Raw genomic sequence first — 12652 nt, 5'->3', positions numbered from 1 at the left:
CGTGTCTAAATGTTCCTCCTCAACATCCAAAGGCTCTGAACTGCCGTTTTTAGGGAAGGGGTCGTGCTGGAGGACCGATTCTCAGACACATATTATGTGTGGCATCCAGCACTCCTCCAAATCCAACTCGCTAAAAAAGCATGGTAGTGTCACTCCACAGACAGACACTTAAAAGTTAATTGGGGATCATCTCTGGGGCTTCTTCAATGTGTGGCATTTTCTGGACAAAGAGAGGAGCTACAGGACCTAGTTCCAGTTCCGGGAGCATCATCTAGAAGTCTTTCTGCACCACAGTTTTGGTCTTTTACACAATAGACAAGGCTACAGTGAATCCAGTGCTTCAGTCAGAAGGAAGGCTTGCCTGCTCCGCTGTCCTGTTTTTGGTACAGAAATCATCAACATACTTTCACCTTATCCAGGATTTTAAGAAGCTGATTCTTTCATACCTCATCAGGGGCCAGATGTAGGAGCCCTAATACCGGTCGGTAACTGTTGGGTAATAAATCCATTAAGCTGGGTAATAAATCCTCCAACCCTCCTCCTCAGAGCGAAGACGAAGACGCAAAGCAAATAAACCACAGCTGCCTCCCAAAACACAGGAAATGTTCTTGCACCTTTGTCCGTTTATTGGCATGCCAAGGCAGAATGCAGACGCACTGTCACGTCTTGGAACAAGCTTCTTCTGCCCCTCATGAATAGTTACAGCAGAATATATAGGGCAGAAAGTGCAGTCATCAGTAAACTCATAAGATGTGGCCAAGGCCAAATACGGTTGTACATATACAAATAGAAGTGCCATGCAGGCGCAGAACATAGAGCAATATAAGGGCACAAGGGACCAGAAAGCAAGTTTAAGCCAACCTGCAAGATTCAGAGGCTTTCCACAGCTGTTAACCCATGACGTGTCAATGAGGTCAATGTAGGGCTCGGGGTCAAGTTTTAATAGATCTGTAAGGGGAGGGGTGTTCAGGACAACGGAGCAAGTAGCTTGGTCAGAGCGGTTAGCTCAGGAGGACTGAGACAGTGTGGAGGAGAATATGGGATTGAGATATATTTTTCCCCACAATATCCCTCCTTTTTGATAGCAATATCAAATACCATTGTAAGAAAAATATGACTACATACATATGGTAGAAATATAGAAAAAGTACTTATCTTTGACTAGCATCACACAGTCTTTAAATAACAAGCATATATTGGCGTAGAACCATCCAAGAGGTATTCATTTTTCTACATAGATAACATTATACACTAATACTTAATGCTTTTATATTATATCTCTATAGCCATTAATTGAAATGTTTCTTTGTGTGCTTTCTCTACATCCTGTTGTATTTGGAGATATTTGTAGGTTAGCTCCTGTTCTGTAGGAGGTAGAGTTTTAACTGCGGAAATGGAATGGATGCTTTTACTACACCATTGCTGCACCATGGAGCAGCAACACTGAAGACAACACAAAAATATCACTATTGTTAAAAAGATACCCAGAAGCGCTAAAAGTAAGTGCTTTAACCATCCTGTTGGTAGCCATGACCATAGCCAGGACCAGTCATCGGAATCTGTAATTTTTTCTGCTCCACGGAATATTTGAACTGCATTCTTAATTTGTGCCACATCCCTTGCTATGTTCCCACTTTTGTTTAAAAAATAACAGCAAGAGGAATTTAATAAAACGCACAGTCCTCCTTGTTGTAGTGTCAGGAGGTCAAGTGCAATTCGATGTTGAATAGTCATGGCAGCTACTGAGTTAATTTCCATCTGCAACTGTTGAAGTGCATCTCTTGTTGCATTGAATGCTACAGCTAGCTCAGCAGACATATTAACTAGAGCCAATTCTAAATCATATACCCCATATCCAGGAATAAATATACGCATTAGTTCAAAGAATAGACCTTGTCTAGTTTCCAGAATAGGTGCATGTATATCTCTTTTATATCTATGAGCAAAACTCCCCAAGTTTAGTGGCTCATGGGCTGCAATGTGTGGCACGACTGAAATGTTTGGTGTAAGGTAAGAAATAGCACACATGCCTTCCCAGTGGCGGGGAAGCACCTTGTATGCTTTAGTGCCACAAACAAAATACATTCCGCCCTGTAACTGTGTGTCTAATGTGTGATATTTACTGAGTGGAAGGCCTACCCCTTCAGGGAAAGTGTTTTGGAATTGATCACACCATTTGTAATCAATCCATGAAGAATTTATAAGGGTAACATTTGCCCATGGTGCCATGTACGAGCAGCGAGCTGACCATAAGGGGTATTCTAATATTTTAGAAATCACATTTGGTGCCCTAGCGTGCTTATTCTTTTGCTCAATGAATGGATCATATAGAAGACCATCAGGTGTTATTAATAGTGTCTCTCTATCTACAGTGATGTTCCAGTAATGCAAAGTAAAGTTTACTTGTTTTCCCCGTACCTTAGCTGTCCAGTTCCTACTTACTAACTGTCTGTCTTTTATGTTCCAATTCCCTGTGATATTATCAAATTCTAATATGTTAGGACACTGGCTATTTTTTAAATGTCCTAAGTATCGCGAAGCTGGGTTATATCCTGAAACATGATGCTTTAAACATACAGGAAATGCTTTTTCCTTGTCTTTGTATTCTACTGTAGGAGACACTTGATATTGGGCTTGAATATTTGGCAGTATGGTACAACGTGGGTACCATCCAATCCTTCCTTCTCCACAATCCCAGGTTACATTGGATATGAGGCATCCTATTCCTTGCGCATAATTTTGTATAGGCACAGGCGTTTCATAAAGGCCAATAGGGTCGCTTTGGTGTCTGGATAACTCTCTACAAATCCAGCAATTTTGAAGACCTAAAGCCTGGGCAACTTTCTCATGTACTGCAATGAGGGGATGGTCAGCAGGTTGTTGCAGTACAGGTAGCACACACATAATTAAGGTACTTAAAAATATTGTTCGCATAATGCAATGCATTTTCTGGACAGTGGTAAATGTTCCTTTCAGAATTTAAAATGTTGTTAGGCAGTGCCTTTCTGTCTCAGTTCCAGGGTACTTTCTGTAAGTGTCAATAATGAAAGTTCTTGTGGTGTGCTGTCATCTGCTTCTCCTCCTGGTCCGTAGTTGTCTTGTTCAGGGGCGGTTTCCCGGACCTGCCCTGCGTGCTTCACTCAACAGCATCAGTTGGTGTCACCGTTCCTGGGACCTGCCCTGCGTGCTTCACTCAACAGCATCAGTTGGTGTCACCGTTCCTGGGACACTTGATGAAGGACCCTCAGCGTTGTTGTTAGGAAAGGTCTGGTCTGTCTCCCCCTTGTCCTGTGTTCCGCGCTGCTCCACTTGTGGCCGTTGCTCATCTGTTAAAGGTGACTCTGCCTCAGGCGTTGTTGGTGCAGCTCTGCATCTTGTTCCGTGCAGCCACTCGGGACGTCCCTCCACCTTTAGTGATGTTCTGGTAACCAGGAGCACAATGTGGGGTCCAGTCCACCTAGAAGTAAGAGAAACATTTTTTATTTTTTTTCACCATGACCATGTCGCCAGGTTTAAAAGGGTGTGTTTGTTCTACGGAAGGTTGGGGCAAAGCTTCTTTCACCTGGAGATGGTGATGCCTCAATACCACGGATAATTGTACAGCATAGTCAGAAATCTGCTCATCCGTCCACAGCAGTGCTGCTTGGGATGCTGTGAGAGGCAACCTCAACCCCACCGACATAGGCCGCCCCATCAATACCTCATGGGGGGACAAGAGAGTTGTTCTAGATGGTGTTGCTCTTATGGCATGCAGCACTAAAGGCAGCGCCTCTGGCCATTTCAGGCCTGTTGCATCAGTTGTTTTGGCTAATTTATGTTTTATTGTGGAGTTCATTCTCTCCACCTGCCCTGAACTTTGTGGGTGGTAAGGGGCATGCAGTTTCCACTCTATTCCCAAACACTCACACATCTTTTCCACAATGGCAGCAACAAATTCACCCCCTCTGTCACTGTTTATGCTCTCGGGGACCCCAAATCGGGGTATTATATCATTCATCAAGCATCGCACAACAGTTGCTGCATCATTCTTCCTAGTGGCAAACGCCTCCACCCATTTTGAAAACTGATCCACACATACCAGCAAATATTTGAATCCATTCACTGGGGGCATGTAGGCGAAGTCTATTTGAAGGTTGGTAAAGGGACCTTCTGGTACTGGCAAGTGATCATGAGTAGCGGGGGACCGACCTTTAGCATGTTGGGCACAGACAAGACATTGGGAGCAGAATTGTGCAGTGAAAGCTGTTATCCCTGGTGCAAACCATTCTTGTCTAATCAAAGCATTCATCCCTCCTTGAGCCATGTGAGTGGGTCCATGGGCAAGCCTTGTAAGGGGCAGGAACATACTGCGTGGGGCCACAGGCCTCCCATCCGGGTGTACCCACAATCCCTCATCATTTGGCTCACATCCAGCATCACTCCACGCTCTTTCTTCCTCTGGAGGTGCAGACCATTGTGCTTCTTTCACATCAGCTAGTAACAATTGTCTCTGAATCGGCTGTATTTTTGGAATACTTTTTGCCATTGAAGGCACCATCTGTACTGGCTGTAACATGCTCTTTTTTGCTGCTGTGTCAGCCATCGCGTTACCTCTGGCTATCTCAGTATTAGCTCCTGTATGTGCCTCACATTTTATTACTGCTACTCTGTTGGGCAGTAGTATTGCCTGTAGCAAATTCTTTACTAAGGGGCCATTTTGAATGGGGCGTCCTGCTGCTGTTATGAAACCACGATACTGCCACAGCTGGCCAAAATCGTGTACAACTCCAAAGGCATAACGAGAGTCAGTGTAAATATTAACATCTTTCCCCTCCGCTAGGATGCATGCTCTTGTTACAGCATACAGCTCGGCTTGCTGGGCAGATGTGCCAGGTGGGAGGGCCGCACTTTCAATTATGGTGTCTACTGTTGTTATAGCATACCCTGCTCTGTAATCAGTGTCTGTTAGTCTGCTGGAGGAACCGTCAGTGTACCACTCATAGTCAGTTTTTTCCAATGGTGTTTGCTGCAAATCTGGTCTGGGTGTGGTGCATGTCTCTACAACTTCAACACAGTCATGGTCAGGGGTCTCATCTGAATCACCTAGTGGAGGTAATAATGTTGCAAAATTAACAGGTGGGCATCTTTTAATGGTGATATTGGTGTTAGACAACAGAGTGACCTCATAACCTGTTTGCCTGGCCGCCGAAAAATGTTGTGTTGCTGCAGATGACAACAACAACTGTACCGAATGTGGCACATAAACAATACAAGGGTAGTCCAACACAATGGGAGCCGTCCTCTCTACCATCACAGCTGCTGACGCCACTGCTCTCAAACAAGCTGGATGCCCAGTTATTGCTGCAGGCAAAGTCACGGAGTAGTATGCCACAGGTCTTTTTCCTGAGCCATGCTGCTGTGTCAGCACACCATTTGCAATGCCATTTTGCTCTGACACATAGAGATGGAAGGGCAGTTTGTAATCAGGTAGCCCCAGGGCTGGCGCAGTACACAAAGTCTCTTTAAGTTTCTTAAAACAGTTTGCAAGTTCATTAGTCCATACAATGTTGTTGGGAGCATCTTGTAATGTACATTGTCGCAGGATGGCATCATAGGATCTGTACTCAGGGATCCACTGGCGGCAGTAGTTCATCATCCCCAGGAATGACTGCATTCCTTTCTTGGTGGACGGAGGCTGCATGCCCTGAATCATTTTTATCCTGTCAGGTGATATGCGGCGTGTTCCTTTGGATACCACATAACCCAGGTAAGTCACCTCTTTTTGGCAGCACTGGAATTTTGACAATGAAGCTTTGTGTCCTCTCTCCTGGAGGTGATTCAGCAGCGCTACAGTGTCTTTTTCACAGGCTTCAAGTGATGGGGATGCCACGAGTAAATCATCCGCGTACTGCAAGATGATACTGCCTCCTTCCAGGTGTAGGCTATCCAGGTCTCTCTTTACTGCCTGTGCATAGACCGTGGGACTCTCAGTATAGCCTTGTGCCAGTCTTCTGAAAGTATATTGGGTATCTTTCACTGTGAAAGCAAAGAGGTACTCGCTCTCTGGATGGACTCTAATACTGAAAAATGCAGAGGAGAGATCAATGACTGAAAAGTACTCTGCCTCTACAGGTATAGAGGATAATATGGTATTGGTGTCAGGCACAACAGGTGCTAAAGGAACCACAATGTTGTTTATCTGTCGTAAGTCCTGAATGAACCTATACTGCCCAGTATTGCCCTTGGGTAATGGAATGATAGGACTATTACAGGGGCTGGATGTCTTTTTAATGATACCTTGTTGCAAGAGAGATTCAATTACAGGTTTTATTCCCTCCTCTGCCTGAGGTGACAGCCTGTACTGACGGACATAAGGTAATTCAGCATTCTCTTTAAGTGTCACTTTATGGGGAGGGCATGTTTTCAATAATCCTGCCTCATTTTTGTGTTTTGCCCAGACTTCTGAGTTCACTTGCTCTAGTATTTTGTTTTTAGTCAGCTGTAAAGCCATATTCCCTTCAAGTTTGTCAAAAACTGCAGTCCTGTCCTTTCTGTTCATACACAACGTCCAACACCATCCTTCTCCATCTCCTAACACAGACACCATTCCTAAGGGAAATGTAAAATCCTTAGTTCTAGGTAAGTCCTGAAGGCGTTTGACCATGGGGCCCAAATCCTTAGGGTAGTAACCTGGTGCTACAGCTATGGATACATGTGGTTCAGAATCTGGCACTTGAAATAATCTCATTTCCTGTGGTCCTAGTTCAATGCTCACTGCACACCCTTCTTTTCCTACATATAATGTGTGCTCAAACAACTCCATTGTCCAGTGCAAATGTTTATCTGCCCTGTAGGCGTACCATTCAGGCACTGCTCCTGTGAAAAATGCTGCAGTACAGTGTATGGGCTCAGGTACTAATGTCAACTGTACTAAATGAGTGACCAATTCACTCTCAATGTCAGGGCTGTATTTAAACAGTTCTTGGAACATGTTTTCATAAAAACCTCCATGTAATGGAGTCCATTGGTAACGTGTTGGAGAGAGAGAGAAGACAGGGGGTGCACTTAACACAGAGTCCTCACTTAATTTGCAAGCAGTAAGTGCTCTATTAGCCAATTCTAACCTGTCTTCAGGTACTTGTAAGTAAATCCCATTTTGTGAAAAATATAATGTTGCATGCAATTTACAGAGGAGGTCTCTCCCCAGCAAATTGATGGGTGCATCTGGTGACAGCAGAAACTGATGGGTCATTGTGAGGTCATCAACAGAAACTGGTAGGGGTTCTGACAATTCTTCATGCATCATCATTCCATTTACTGCTATAGTAGTAACTGTTTCACCACTACCAGGACCCAACTTGTTTCTTACTGCGGATAGGGTTGCACCACTGTCTATCAGGAAATCGATCTCTTTATCTCCTACCTTAATTTGAAACATGGGATTCTCCTCTGGTGTCTCTGATACCTTCATCATAAAGCACTGGGCTCTGGTTGCTGCAGTTTGTCCCAATTCTCTCTCTCCGCGTTGTCCTATGCTGATCCATGTTGCTCCTGGAAAGGATTCCTCAGGGAGTGCTGGGTCTGCTTCAGGTCTCTGGGCATGGGTGGTGCAGATGGCTGGGTCTCATTTCTGTCTGACCTTTCATTCCTGTTTCTATCATTTCTATTATACTGGTCACTTCTCTCATTCCAGTCCCTTCTACCTCTATTATTTCTACAATTGCGTGCCCAGTGCCCATACCTCTGGCAACAATAGCACCGATCCCCACTCTTGTCTCTCCTCTGGTATCCTTGTCCATTATCCTGTCTTTGCTGTGCCCCCTGATAGTACATTCCCTCTGGCTCCTCCTCTCTTTGTATTTGCTGCAACATCATTCCTTTGTCATTTTTAGCGATGTCCTTCCTTACCTTAAAAATACCATCTCTTTCCATAGTTATGAGAAGCGTGCACAACTCGTGATATCCTTTAGTGGACCAATCAGGGTGGCGTAGTTTACAACTGTGGGCCACAGAAGCTAGCAATCCATTCATAAGGGTTTGCGTAGCCAATACCTTATAGGCCTCTGTGGTGCGTGGTACCCCTGCACTGTTATCCCATGCTTCATTGTACCTTAAGATGTAATCAGCCACTGACTCACCTGGCTTCTGCAACGTGGCAGTGACTTGAGAAAAATCACCATGTTTAACTGCTAGGCCATTAATTGTGTCCCTGATTGACTCTAACCAATTAATCAATCTTTTTTCTGTGACATCCATATTATTAGTCAGTATGGTCCAATCCCTTTCCTGTGGAATTTGGAATGCACTTTTTACTAAAGACCATCTGCTCCCATATCCTATTTTTAATAGCATTTCTACATCTCGAGGGAGGGGGGTATAAGCAATACATATTTTATGAAGCCACTCATAATATTTTACACTGGCAGTCAGTGGGTCAGGCGCGTCCTTAGTCATTTGGGTTGCCTCCAAGGGGGTCCATGGTTTTAGCATGGCTGTCCCCCCCAACACTATTTTTGGTGCAGTTAGTTTAGTGTTCAATAATATATCATCAGTATATGATTTCTCACCCTTTCCCTTTAGTGACCGTGTTTGTGACTGTATATGTATCAGCCGTTCCCTTCTCTCTAGCTTGTCCTGTAGTTTATTAATGGAGCGTTGTATTTCCTCCCTATCAGTGTTCACTTCTTCTTGGAACTCATCTGCCTCTTTCCTCAGGTGTGCCAACTGCTCATGTTCCTCATCCTTTCTCTCTTTTGCACTCAGCTCTAAGTCTTCACTCAGACCAAAAGTGGAAGGTTGGGCTGGGGATTCAAAAGCATGTAGCATGTCCCCTCCTAAGGATAAGTGCCCATTCAAGACTGGTGTTCTAAAACTGCCCTCTCTGGGGTTAGTTGGTATGTCAGGTACCCTAGTTAAATCACCTTCCAGGGATATGTGGAAATAAGGTACACGTGCTAAGCTTGGCTGTGAAGCCAGTGCTTGCTCAGGTGTGTTATGTCTTTCACACTGTTTGTAGGGGCCTGAAAGTGATGGGTAAATTGAAGTTGCTGGAAGAGGGGATGAGAATTGAGGTGCACGAGAAACAGGCCCTGCAGACTGAAGGGTGTTTTGTCCCACTGTTTGGTGGCTGTTCTCATTGCTGGCTCTATGAGAGACCCAGGAATTAAATTCACTATTTGCATCTACTCTCTGTCTTTTCCTTTCTTCCTCAGTAAGCAACAAAATTTCCTCCTCAGTCAATGCGCTACTAGTTATTTGCTCATTGTCTGTTCCTTCCCCCAGTTTGACAAAAAGACCTTGAGGCTTGGAGGCGATAAACAGTTTTTTCAACGTATTTATATCAATATTTACTTGGCGGTGCGTCCAAATACATAGCAGAGCAGCAGCCCGCCTAGAAGTAGTGGCATTTGGTATTTCCTTAACACGTTCTGCTTCAATTGTTGAAAACCCACACTTTTGCCATAGTGACAACAAATGCTGTTCTGTTTGCACATAGTTACTTAATTCCAATAAACACTGGCTATAAGATGCGGGCCAATCTTTTGCTAATTCTAGCTCTTTTTTAGTAGGCTTTTTGCACTCACTATTCACCATTGCTATTGCAGAACAGTCTTTATATTCAGTGGAGGCATTCCCCTGGCCTTTCTTTTTTGAAAGGAGAGCTTTATTTTTTGCAATTGAAAGCCACTGCTGTAAACAATCTTTTACATAGTGTGAATCCCATGATGGGTCACCTTTTAAGTGTATTCTTTCTGTCAAGCGTTCAATATCATCTATCTCAAGAGAACCAAATCTAGGCCACAGCCCTTCATTCCCTTTCCACGTCCATACTAGTGCGCAAAAAGGAGTTACATATTCTAAACAATTTGTATCTTTCACAACCTGAGCTGCAGGGCTATCTGCTGGTAATTTAAAATCCTTCTCTAATGACAGTTGTTTAAACAATTTCTTTGTCTTTTTCACCATGCGAGGCCTTACCACCTCCATAGTTCCTTTAGAATTACCAGAACCCATTGTGCCCTTTACTCACAATTTTTAAACCCTGAAAGATAAAACAAATTTGTCTCCTGGAAGTAAAATGTTGTTAAGTTTTGGATAGAGAGACTTGAGAGAAAAAATATACAGTTGTGGAACACTCAGACACCACATAAAACAATTTGACTTCTCTGATGCAATTTTGTTTTGATATCACTCAAAGAAGCATTTTCAAATAAACATAGCAGGACAATACTTTTTAAAGACTCTAAACATAATTAAACACAGTCATTGATCAATGACAGGACAGTGCAAAATTGAAAAACATTTCCTTGTGTCCTGCAGCCAGCCAATGGTCACTGCTCCCCTCGCCACACTCTGGGAGGGCTTTTTTTTATCTTTTCAACCCTCTACTCTTGGGTCATAAATTATTGTCCTGCCTAGGCTCTTCTGTCGCGTATGGAATCCCGTAGATCCCTGCCGCATATCAACTCCAAGGTGTTGATACAGAGAAATATTTCAATGATGATATAAATTTCAATCACTTGATGGAAAAGACTTCAATCAATGATGAAAAAAATCAATCAATGTTTCTCTCCAGTCCCCTAGTTATATTAGATGCCGGTTACTACCTCCTCTCTCCTTTTTTTTTTTTTTTGTTTAAAAAAAATACTATGTTCTAACTGAGCATTTGAAACACTGAAAGGTCACGTCAGCAAGTTATTTTAGCTTTACAGCCTACTTACCAACTGGTGACTTTACAGTCCTTCAATGATCCCACTTCTAAACACCATTTCTGTTGGGTAATAAATCCATTAAGCTGGGTAATAAATCCTCCAACCCTCCTCCTCAGAGCGAAGACGAAGACGCAAAGCAAATAAACCACAGCTGCCTCCCAAAACACAGGAAATGTTCTTGCACCTTTGTCCGTTTATTGGCATGCCAAGGCAGAATGCAGACGCACTGTCACGTCTTGGAACAAGCTTCTTCTGCCCCTCATGAATAGTTACAGCAGAATATATAGGGCAGAAAGTGCAGTCATCAGTAAACTCATAAGATGTGGCCAAGGCCAAATACGGTTGTACATATACAAATAGAAGTGCCATGCAGGCGCAGAACATAGAGCAATATAAGGGCACAAGGGACCAGAAAGCAAGTTTAAGCCAACCTGCAAGATTCAGAGGCTTTCCACAGCTGTTAACCCATGACGTGTCAATGAGGTCAATGTAGGGCTCGGGGTCAAGTTTTAATAGATCTGTAAGGGGAGGGGTGTTCAGGACAACGGAGCAAGTAGCTTGGTCAGAGCGGTTAGCTCAGGAGGACTGAGACAGTGTGGAGGAGAATATGGGATTGAGATATATTTTTCCCCACAGTAACGGCCGAATTCGGCCGTTACCGACCGGTATTAGGGTTTTCTAATGTAGGGGGCCTATATCTTACCGATTCGGTAAATTTACCGAATCAGTAAATATACCGAATCGGTAAAATACCGAATCGGTATATTTACTGATTCGGTAAATCCAGATGTAGCTGGCACTTCAAAGAGTGCCACAGGCCCTTTAGGAGTCGGTATTTACCACCCAATCCTATTGGGTGGTAAAATACCGAAATCAACATCTGTGCATGTACACCTGTGCCATGTGACACACAGACATGCCCTTAGGGCATGTATATGTGCCACATGGCACACAAGCCTGGAATTGGGTTGCTACAGGATGTCAAAGTGACACCCCGTTCCCCCTTGCAGGATTCGGTATTTACCGATTCGGTAAATACCGAATCTGTATTTCCCATTGATTCCTGTGGGCTTCAAGGCCCATAGGAATCAATGGTAAATACTGAATCTTACAGATTCGGTAATTGTGAAATAAAAATTACCTACATCTGCCTCCTTCCTTTTTACCTACTCTTAAATACCGAATCGGTAAAATTCGGTATTTAAGAGTAGGTAAATCAGAATTACCTACATCTAGCCCCTAGCCTTCAAAACGGTGGCTCTAACCTGGCCCTGATCTCTCGAAGGGGAATTTCTGGCATCATTATACCTCACAGCCACCGACTTGAGGTTCCAATTCATACAGATTTCCAGAGCTTCTTTGTTGCAGAGTTTTGGGAAATCATTACCTGTTCTGGGTGCTGTCCTTTGGGCTGGGTTCTGCACCAAAGGTGGTTTCCCCCCTAGCACCTGAGCTTCCTCTTAGTATCAGCAGTTTTTTGGGAAGCTCACAACAATTTTACAACTTACTCTAATTAGTTTCCAATAGTTCAGTACCGAAAATGTTCTTGTGCACTTGTCTCACTGGAATTTTCATCCCACCTTTACCCAATTGCCAACTTTCTCTTCCATATCCTGATTACGTGTTCAAACGATTAATTTGTAATGCTTGTATTATTATAATTGACATGTTTTTCTATGGAATAAATTCACTTACTCAATCAATCAATCAATCATACCATTTGTATAGCGCGCCACTCACCCGGAAGGGTCTCAAGGCGCTTAGGGGAGGGGCCCGCTACTGCTTACTTACTCACTAATACTGGTTCTTGCTTGTCATCCCATTTGAAGCAGACCAAAGTAATTGCTCGAGGCTGGTTAAGACGTCAGGGAGAAATGTCTGCTTGTGTCCTGGTGGTACAGTGAGCCCATCTGGAGCCCCTCAGTTAACATCTTCCATCTCAATGGAGTCGAGCAGTGGAA

General features: G+C 43.7%; 1 long non-coding RNA gene across 1 annotated transcript; it reads right to left on the bottom strand.

Moving 5' to 3' along the window:
• Positions 1 to 608: 608 nt before the first annotated feature.
• LOC147747969 (uncharacterized) lies at positions 609 to 3459 on the bottom strand. The gene is made up of 2 exons (XR_015308493.1): positions 3229 to 3459; positions 609 to 3175 (listed from the first exon to the last, which is right to left on the bottom strand). It is a non-coding gene; the product is annotated as an uncharacterized LOC147747969 (long non-coding RNA).
• Positions 3460 to 12652: the final 9193 nt, after the last annotated feature.

This window comes from Lissotriton vulgaris, chromosome 1_1 (genome assembly GCF_964263255.1).
Source record: "Lissotriton vulgaris chromosome 1_1, aLisVul1.2, whole genome shotgun sequence".
NCBI lineage: Eukaryota > Metazoa > Chordata > Amphibia > Caudata > Salamandridae > Lissotriton > Lissotriton vulgaris.
The sequence above is the reverse complement of the archived record's forward strand: the minus strand, read 5'-3'. Positions and strand labels throughout refer to the sequence as shown.